This window comes from Tupaia chinensis, unplaced genomic scaffold (assembly GCF_000334495.1).
Source record: "Tupaia chinensis unplaced genomic scaffold, TupChi_1.0 Scaffold000140_1, whole genome shotgun sequence".
NCBI lineage: Eukaryota > Metazoa > Chordata > Mammalia > Scandentia > Tupaiidae > Tupaia > Tupaia belangeri.
Window position 1 is genome coordinate 3,016,537 of NW_006159610.1, and position 10,522 is coordinate 3,027,058.

The 10,522-nt window shown below is 45.1% G+C and overlaps 1 protein-coding gene across 2 annotated transcripts in view; it reads left to right on the forward strand.

Moving 5' to 3' along the window:
• The window catches only part of TMEM140 (transmembrane protein 140), a 27,260-nt gene that overhangs the window by 1,812 nt on the left and 14,926 nt on the right, over positions 1-10,522 (forward strand). The window lies entirely within an intron of this gene.

A 10,522-nucleotide genomic window follows, 5' to 3' on the forward strand; every position in this document is an offset into this window, starting at 1 on the left:
GCTGGATGTTGTAAAGGAAATGGTGTTTTTTTTTTTTTTTTTTTTTTTTTGGAGAGATTTTCACTGTAGGGCGCGTGCGCTCGCCAGACAGACAGAGAGAGACATAGAGACAGAAAGCGAGAAATCACCCCCCAGGGGGGATGGTCACGCCGCAATCCCTTCTCCTCCATTCTCCTCTCGGGATCTTGGGCACGCACGCACACGCGCCCGGCGTGAGTTTTAAGCCACCGGGTCCGGGACGTGAACCACGGTCGACTACGTGGGAGTCCAGCGACATAGCCATTACGCTAACTGCTGGTTCCCAAGGAATAGGTTTATATATATATATATCAGTTAACTACTTTGCATTTCTCTCCTTTGTGAATCAACTCTTCATACTCCTTGTTCATTTTTATGGGGTCTCATTTCTTAACTGCATGAACCTTGTATACATTAGCTATATTAATAAATTTATATTTGTTGCAGATATTTTCCATGTTCATTCCCTTTTAATTTTATTCATACTGTTTCGGGGTATATATAGAAAAATCATATTTCTAAATAGTTAAGTTTAATATATTTTTCTTCAGAGACTTGATTTGCTTTTAAGTTCAGAATGTTCTTTCTCATTCATAAATCAAATATTTACTTTCTCCTAGATCTTTATTTTAAAAATCTGTTTATTACCTTTCATTCTTGGATCCATGTGAAATTAATTGTGTTATGTGATGTGAGATGAGAACCTAAGATACCTTTTCTTCCCTCCTTTTTGGTTAGCTAATCAGCTGCTTCAACATCAGCTAATGAAAAACTCTTTTAGCCCTTAAGCTAAATATCTCTTCTGCAGAGAGGCCTTTCCTGACCCTCTTGGCCTAGCGTCATCCCTTTTCCTGCCAGTTTCTCTCCACTTCACCCTGTTTATTTCCTCTCCAAACTTTTTGAAAATTACCTTTTTAAAAAAATATGTTTGATGTTTATCTTCCCTAGCTCAGTAAAGGTAGGCACCTGGTTCACCCTGTGCGTCACCGCTTCCCCAGGGAATTATGCGTAATGTGTCATGAATAGGAAGGGTCACATGGTGAACCCTGGCCCCATCAATAGAAAAGGGTAGTGAGTCTCCTTCATAATTGCAGGAGACAGGGCTGGAACAGGACAATCAGTGACTGACAGTCAAAGGAGTCACTCATTTCTAGGACAAGCCCGAAACCAACTGTGGGTCCTATGACTCTTACCTCCCCTCCATAAACCGGATTATGGAGTCTTGCCAATGGAAACCAATGAGGATGGGATTACCCAATCTGCAGACATTTTCTCGTTTGGAAGGATTTTTATTATCCCTTTAAATGTTTTTGTAACTTTTGCTCTCAGTTGGGCAGTCTGCTAGCAAAGGCTAATAAGCGAAAAATCCACTGAACACATGGCAAGCGAACGTGAATGGAGCCGTTTGAGCAGCTGTTTTGAGGGCTCGTGTCATGTGCGGCGCCCGGACTTGCACTTCTGACTTGATACTTAATCTCATGGTGCAATCCTATTTCTGCCGGTAACACTGGTGTGTTTACATGGAATTAAGCCATCAAAACAAACACAGCGTTCCACGAAAAGCTTGGTGGTAGGGAGGCCCTCCACAGAGAAGATGGTGACCACAGGGAGCTGCCTGTCCCCCACACATTTGAGAACCACTGCAGAGACCAGGTTTCGACACATTCGAACTGGACTCTTTTCTGCCAAAGGAAACATGACACGTTTCCCTTTCTTCTTCCCTTTTTATTTTTGTGAGAGCTACACCCAAATCATGACCATACTAACCTTAAATGTGTTCAGCTAAAAATATTTTAGCCAGGGCTGGCAGCCTTCTCCAAGTACAATTTGCTCCTTGCTCCAAACCCTGTCAGTTCTGTTGTTCTGGCTTTATTCTGCTAGCCGTTCCTTCACTGCATTTCTCTTCTCTCCATCCACACTATGCACCCAACCCTCTATCTCTATGTCACCCCTCTGTGAATTCCCTTTCTTCCTCTTGAATCATTGCTTCATCACCACGACCACAGCAGATCCACCATATTTACCACGTGCCAGGCACTAATGCTCTCATATGGGTAGGAACTCACTTGGGTCTCACAATAGCCCCATAAGAAACATGACAGCCAGTGTGTTTCAGATGAGGATATGAGGCACATGGAGGCTACGTGACTTGCCCAAGGTCCCAGGACTAGTCAGTGACAGACAGTGGCATGAACTTGGGCAGTCTGGCTCTAAATTCCACATTCCTCACACCACGCTTTGCTGCCTCTCAGTGTGATAGCTGCGCCCTGGAGCCATCCCCACCAAACATAAATCAGGACAGCTTCCTGGTATTCAGCTCTGCTAACGAACTCCAGGGCTTCCTGTCTCTCTAGAATTTCACCACTGCCAGGCTATGGGGCACTTCTCGGAGCCACAGTTTCCTACCCATAGTAACATTTAAATAATATGTAATGCCCCAAGTACTATACATGAATTACTTCATTTCATTTCCATAGCATCTACAAAATGACTTCTATAATGATACCCATTTCAGATCAGGAGCCTAGTCAGAGGGATATTAACTAGGGCCACACACCTGATAATGACAAGACCTGGGAATTGAACCCAGATACATACCCTTAGGTCTATGCTTGGAACCATGATTCCACACTGTCACTATCATATCAAATGAGAACAATGATGGCAGTGTCCTCCGAGGTCATTGTAAAGATTAAATGAGAGGGACCAGCAGTTAGTGTAATGGCTATGTTGCTGGACTCCTGTGTAGTCAACTGCAGTTCGAGTCCCGGACCCAGTGGCTTAAACTCACGCCAGGTGTGTGTGCATGCATGCCCAAGATCCTGAGAGGAGAATGGAGGAGAAGGGATTGTGGCGTGGCCATCCCCTTGTGGGGGTGATCTATTGTGGCGTGGCCATCCCCTTGGGGGGGTGATCTAATGTTTTCTGTCTCTCTGTCTCTCTGTGTCTCTCTGGTGAGCGCACGTGCCCTATAGCAAAAACCTCTCCAAAAAAAAAAAAAAAAGATTAAATGAGATAATATGTTCAGTCAGGGGTGCTGATAGGCTCCCACCTACTGGCCATGTGAACTCTGGCAAGTTATTGATCCTCACTAGGAAAATACAGATGAAAACAGTAAATCTACCCTTATGGCTGCTGTGAGAAATTAAGAAGACCTGGTAAATGTTTAGCATAGAGCCTGGCCCATAGTAAATGTTCAAAGGATTTTGAGGTCTGTTTTCAGTTATTATTATGATTTTAGATTTTTGCTCTAGGGCATGTGTGTTCATCAGAGAAACAGAGAGAAATAGAAAGTGAGAAATCACCCCCCTAGGGAGGATAGCCACGCCATAATTCCTTCTCCTCCATTCTCCTCTCAGTATTTTGGGCACACATGCACACGTGCCTGCCAGGGTCCAGCCTCGGAGGGGGTGGGTTGACTCATCGGAGGCGGTGCAGGTGAACAGAAGACAAAGGTCTTGGTGTCTTTTCATGCACGTCCTGAGTCGGACACCCCTCAGAGATCGCTCTCTGAAGAGTGACCCCTGCTAGGAATCATCATGCACTTTTATTGAAAATGTGTTACATGCAAGTAAATGGAAGAGGGGCTACGTGTTTCAATTATCAGCTCATAAAATTTTAACAATAGGGAACATAGATTCTATTCAGGGTTGGATTAAGGGTGGGTCTAGTGCAGTTCCGCAATTGTTCGTTTGATGTAGGTGGGTCTCCATGGAATGCAGTTTCGGGAAAGCGATTCCGGTAAGCAGATATTTCACTTGGTGAGGGTGGGGGTGTCCTGGGCCAGTTTCGGCCTAATCCTATTTTATGTAAAGAAAAGATTATCTTTAAGTTTATGTTAAATGTATCTTGAAGGGCCTTCCAAAGGTCAAGATTATTTCTGCCTAGATAGAACTTCAACCCACCCTCTATTGTGACCATTGTGACCACAGAGATAAAGCATTGTAATTAACAGTAGGTGATCAGGGCCGAGGGGAGTGGTCAGGGGATTTTTGGGAAAATCTCATCACATACTCAAGAGAGTTATGTAATTTTTTATAGTATATCAGGGAGTCAAAGAGGGGTCGCCTCCCAGCAAGGCTACCACAGTTTTCTGGAGCAAATAGCAAGCAGCCTTGCTGACATGCTAATTCGACCTAAGTTTTATTCCTAGGTCCGGGGGTGGGGGGGTGGTACACAGCAGCAGCCTTGCCAACATGCTGACCCGACCTAAGAGGTAGAGGTCAAAAGCTCAAGACAGATCCTGGGGCCCTAGCGGGTCGGACTCCTCCATGTGCCCAATGTGAGTTTGAAGCCACTGGGTTCAGGACTCCAAACCTCAGCAGGCCACGTGGGAGTCCAGCATTGAAACCATTACACTATCTGCTGGTCCCTGTTTTCAGTTATTAATAAGTCCTCAGTAATATCAGATTCCTTCTCAAACTCCCTCTGCTGACAAAAGATTTCTCAAAGTAAGCTTTCTCCCCTCTCTGGCACCTATGGCTTTCTTTCTTTCTTTCTTTCTTTTTTTTGGAGAGGTTTTTGCTATAGGGCGCGTGCGCTCGCCAGACAGAGAGAGACAGAGAGACAGAAAGCGAGAAATCACTCCCTGGGGGATTGTCAAGTCGCAATCCCTTCTCCTCTATTCTCCTCTCAGGATCTTGGGCACGCACGCACACGCGCCCGGCATGAGTTTTAAGCCACCGGGTCCGAGACTCAAACCGTGGTCAACTACGTGGGAGTCCAGTGACGTAGCCATTATGCTAACTGCTGGTCCCAGGCACCTATGGTTTTCTTAAGTCCTTCATGGAAAGAGAGGCTGGGAGGTGAATTTGTAACTGATAAGAACCCAGTGAGAGACCCATGTTTCCCTTTAAGCTTCTGCAAAACTTGCAAAATGTGTAGTGTCTGAGAGCAGCAAAATTAAAAATGCACGTTCTATGGGGGCAGTCCTCAAGGCCATGGTAGCTGCTGTTGCTGGTGATGCCACGTCGGGGGAAGGGGCTGCCAGCCTCGACCCCAGGTGGTAACATGTCTAGTGTCCATCCTCTCTAGCAGTCTCAAAGCATTCAACTCTTAAAGCTTGGGTGGCATATCCGAGAAAGAGAGGGGGTATCTTGGGGAAAAACTGCACTTAGGAAATGGGAAAAATAAGGAAATAAAGAAGAATCAGAAGGAAGGAGAACAGAACAGAGAAGTAAGTCAAGAAAATAAACAGATGGAAGAGTTTAAGAGAAGCTGAACTTGAACTGAGTGTCATCTCTGACATTCATTTAATTAAGCATTGGTCATTCCTGAGCTATTTGCTGAGGGCCTTCTACGTGCCAAGCAGTCTCTGGTGTCGGGGATAGAACAGTAAAAGCTCAACTTTTGATAGACAGATGATAGATAGACATGGATACACAAAAATGAATAATGGGCAAAAATCCTGTCCCAGAGTTCCCATTCTCCTGGGGGCAGGGAGTAATAAGTGAAATATTTAGAACGTTGGATGGTGCAAAGTGCAGGGGAGGGTGCTCGATGTTGTGAAGGGGGAGTTGCCATTTTTAAAATGCTAACCAGAGAAAGTCTGAGTAAGGGACATTTGAGCAGGAACCTGAAGAGTTCAGGAGAAAGGGAGACACTGGGAGAAATGTCTTTCAGGTAGTAGGAAATGTCCCAACCCAGGGGACAGTTGAACAGGTTTCCTGAGGGAAGGAGTGAGAGACGGGACAAACAGCACGGAGACAATGCAGTATTACAACTCTTCAGGGTCCTCTTCAGGGTCGTCTGGTTATGGTGGGCAGCATGGAGACGACACAGTGTTACAACTCTTCAGGGTCTTCAGGGTCGTCTGGCGATTGTGGGCCAGGGATCGCAGTTATATACATGTTGGTGGTCCGTGATTGGTTGAATGAAGGATAGTAAAAAGGTGGGTTATGATTGGTTGCTTTTGTGAACCAATCATGAGGTGCTGGATATGCAAATCTGAGAGATTCTAAGCTCACCGATTTGCTATGGGAAGTGGCCAATCAGAGTATGGTTTAGCCAATTGTGGCCTTTGTAATTGTTTGCTCTCTGAGCCTAAGATGGCAATAGTAAGAGATTCATGAAAATGGCCTCGGCAGACTCGCTGGTGCGCAGCCTCCCACAGGGAAATAGCAAGTATAAAGTTCTGAGCTTACCTGATGAGTTTTTTTGTTTTTTGGGTTTTTTTTGTTGTTTTGTTTTGGGGTTTTTTTGAGAGGTTTTTGCTATAGGGCACGTGTGCTCGCCAGAAAGACAGAGAGAGACAGAGAGCCAGAAAGTGAGAAATCACTCCCCAAAGGAGATGGCCACGCCGCAATCCCTTCTCCTCCATTCTCCTCGCGGGATCTTGGGCACGCACCCACACGCGCCCGGCGTGCGTTTTAAGCCACCGAGTCTGGGATGCGAACCGCAGTCAACTACGTGGGAGTCCAGCAACATAGTCATTATGCTAACTGCTGGTCCCCCTGATGAGTTTGTTAAAAATAAAAATGCCACCACAGTGGAAGTCGGAAGAGGAAAAGCAAGATTAATAGAAGTCCAAGGGGTAATATGTGCAGGGACAGTGCTGAAGTATCCTGTTACCAAAAAAACAGGAAGATGTCAAAATATTGTTAAATGTTGCCCAAGGAAAGAGGGCCACCTTCACAGTAGCCGTCATTCTTGGTAGCCAGCTCCAGAACATACCTACTGGGTAGAAACTACAGTGTTATTCACTAGTGGAGGAATTCAAATGTTCCAGAGTCCAGTCCTTACCCTCCTAGAAGGGAACTCTCACTAAAGGGGACACCACAAGGAATTATGAAACACCGTAAGGAATTATGAATGGAATAGAATGTCCACCAGTGTGGATGGGCTGGCATCTGACAGGAAGGACAGCGTGTGGGTGCTCTCTGAGGCTAGCCTGGGCAGAAAAGGCCAAAGTCCAGGGGGGAATAGGAGTGACAGAGGGAAGTAGGGGGCAAGCTTGGGTAAATGGCAAGAGACTAAAGGAGCCCAGCTAGATAGAATGCTGGCTACTATCATTAGACATTCAGACAGAAAGAAGGAGTTGAAAAAAACATAACAGGGAACCAGCAGTTAGCGTAATGGCTATGTCGCTGGACTCCCACGTAGTCGACCACGGTTCGCGTCCCAGACCCGGTGGCTTAAAACTCACGCCGGGCGCACGTGCGTGCGTGCCCAAGATCCCGCGAGGAGAATGGAGAAGAAGGGATTGCGGCGTGACCATCCCTCCTGGAGGTGATTTCTTCCTTTCTGCCTCTATGTCTCTCTCTCTCTCTGTCTGGCGAGCGCATGCACCCTATAGTGAAAACCTCTAAAAAAAAAAATAATAACAAAAAGGATTTTTTGTTCATTTTTGTTGTAAGATAACGTAGAGAAGAAAGTGTTGTGAGACTCTCAAATATTGAGATAAGAATGTACTGTATAAAGCCAAGAGGAGGAGTGGTGACAAATAAAAAGTTATAAATAGACAACCTATATTTGGATCCCAGTGACATAATAACATTACATAAAAAAATATGCTGTCAAAAGTGATCACTTCTGGGACCAGCACATGGCATTGGGGTTAGGGTGCTGGACTCCTACATGACCAACTGCAGTTTGAGTCCTAGACCTGGCAGCTTGCTTTCTCACTGCCCCTTTCTCTCTCTGTCCCTGTCTAGCCAAATTAAAATAAATAAATAAATACTAGCAAATAAAATTAAATAAATAACTCTTTTTTTAAAAAATGATAATTTCTAATGACTTCAAGACTGGAATCATTGATTCCAGTCTTCTCTCTCTACTTCCACATATGTTCTAGTTTTCTGCAATTAGCATGTATTACTTCATTATAAACAGGAAAAAGTTCCTTCAGATGGCCACAATGATTCAGCAGTCTCCCTTTCTGCCCTCTGAGGGAAACACAAGCTTATCATTAAAGAGAATTAAAAAGCTCATTGTGGTGAGAATATGATTACCAGGATTGTTAAAAAACAAAAACAAACAAAAAAGGGGGCAGGTTCTTGGGAAAGCAAAGAGTGCCATGGGGTGTCCAACCAAATACCCATATCCAGTGTCACTGCAAAACGTTTAAGAAGTCAGATTAGCCTCCAACCTCCCATACCTGAGTTCCTAGAATGTGTCCTTATTTCTTTTTAGTTTTTTTGCTATAGGGTGTGTGTGCTCCCCAGAGAGACAGAGACAGAAAGCAATGAATCCCCCCCCATCCCAGGGGTTATGGCCATGCCACAATCCCTTCCCCTCCATTATCCGCTTAGGACTTCGAGCAAACAGGCACAAGCGACTGGCATTAGTTTCAAGCCACAGTTGACTTGAACCACAGTTGACTACATGAGAGGCCAGCAATGTAACCATTTTGCCATCTGCTGGTACCAAGTTTGTCTTTATTTCTACTACAAAGCATGGATGGACCATCCCAGTGCTAGACTGAGTACATTCTGAGCTAAGTGCATATGAGACAAAACAGCCACTCACCATCTTGTTAAAAGATGTTTGTGAAATAAACTCATGTATATCATATGGCATTTTCACTTTTTTTTTTTTTTTAAAGAGGTCCTACTATGTATCTGGCTTCATTCTGCAGTAAAACAGATAGCAAAATAGATGAAGATTGTTCCTCAGAGAGATTACATTTAGAGCACACATTCTAATTTGTGGCTAACTCAGTGTGTGGACTAAAGTGGTCCAGGAATGTTTGCGATGCATGTAGGATTCAGAAGAGCAGAAAACAGAATAGAATTTTAGAGGCTGGGGAGTGGCTGAGGGTCAGCAGATCAGAATGGGCACAGCCTGAGCAGGTGCTGGAGTATGTAAACAAAGAATGGAAGAGACAAGGGAGTTGGGCTGCACCCAAGGATTACAAGGTCAAGTTCCAAGTTGCACCAGATGGTGGAGAGCCTCCAGCACCTGGTGGGGGAGTTGGGATGAATCTGTGTGCACATAAAGAGGTGAGGAGAAGAAAAGGACTAGTATAAGCGATCAGCGCCTTTTCAACATGCCTGGTCCTGAGCATCTTGGCTCTAGTTTTATTCTGTTTGGTCTCCATTTAAAATCTTCAAAAGGGGGCTAGCAGGTGGTATGATGGTTAAGGAGAGGGTCCCACATGGCCAAACCTGCAGTTTAAGTGTCAGATCCATTGGCTTGGAAAAAATTGCTGGGCACATGTGCATGCATGCCTGAAATCTTGAAAGGAGAATGGAGGAATAGAGGAGGGGATTGTGGCATGGCCCTCCCCCTTGGGGGTCTTACTCTGTCTCTCTTCTGTGAGCACACATGCCCTATGGCAAAAAAAAAAAAAAAAAAAAAAAAAAAACTGAAGGGGAAAAAAAAAAAAAACACCAAAAGGTCAGTTGAGAGAAACCAGGAAGTCAAAAACAAAGGCTCCTGGGGCCTGGCAGGAGCTGCGGCCCTGAGGTGGCTGATGCAATCTCTTCTAGGAACCACGTTAATTATTTTAAATTTAGCTCTGTTTTCAAGTCAAACTTGTTAAATAATATTTTTTTTTTTTAACTCAAGTATAACAGGATTCAAATAGGAGAGGAGAGGGGGTTCCTGGACAATGGCGGCTAGCCCAACGGTTATTTCCCATAGCACAAGGATGTAAACCAGGGTTCCCATCCTGGCAATCTACTCCACCCCCTAAAATACTTTAACCCATTAAAAATACTGAGGTAGGCTTTCACAAACATCTGTTAAATATGCAAAACTATACTAAATAGGAACCTGTGGGAATGTCTCCCACATTATGGGCTAGGTGGGTGAAAACGTAGGATCACAGTCTGATCATGTATGAAGTAAGTCAGCTTTCTATGCTCCGCAAGTCCTTCTGCAGCAGTTAGTGCTCCAAGTTCTCCCAATTATGTTTCTGGTTGGGGGGAATCCAGCCTCACACCTCCGGAGCCTTTGAACGTAAGCACTGTGGAGGAGCTACCCAGACCTCCACCGAGAAGGCCCCCACGTTTCTATTTCCAAGTGTCCCAACTGAGCACCTCAGGAGAAGCCAGAGACAAACTGCTCAGCGCTGCCAGGTCCCTGGGGCTCCCTGGGACCTGGTCTTCATGGTGAGGTGGCAGTACACTCAGGCCTTCATTGTTCTAACAGGAACCTGCTCACCACAGGCCAAGGTGCCCAGGTCTCTCCCAAGGGAGAACTAATAAGTCTTTATCATTATTATTATTTCCTTTATACATGATAGAGTATATGCATGTGAGCATGTGAGAGGAAGAGAGAGTGCCCTTCTCAGGGTCTGGTCACACATCTGCTCATCCAGACCAACAGATCTTAGGACTCAGACACATTTCCAGTGTGTTTCAGGCTGACCGGGCTGGGGATTTGAACCATAGTCACCACACAGGATCCAGCTTCTCTTGAGCAGCGTTTTAGCACTGTGCCATGGAGACAGTGTACCAATAAGCCTTTTTTCTCATTTTTGGCACACATTTTGGTCCTCTGAACAGAACCACCACCCTCTCCCCGCCTATCCTATGATCTTTCTTCTTTCTTCCCATGTGAT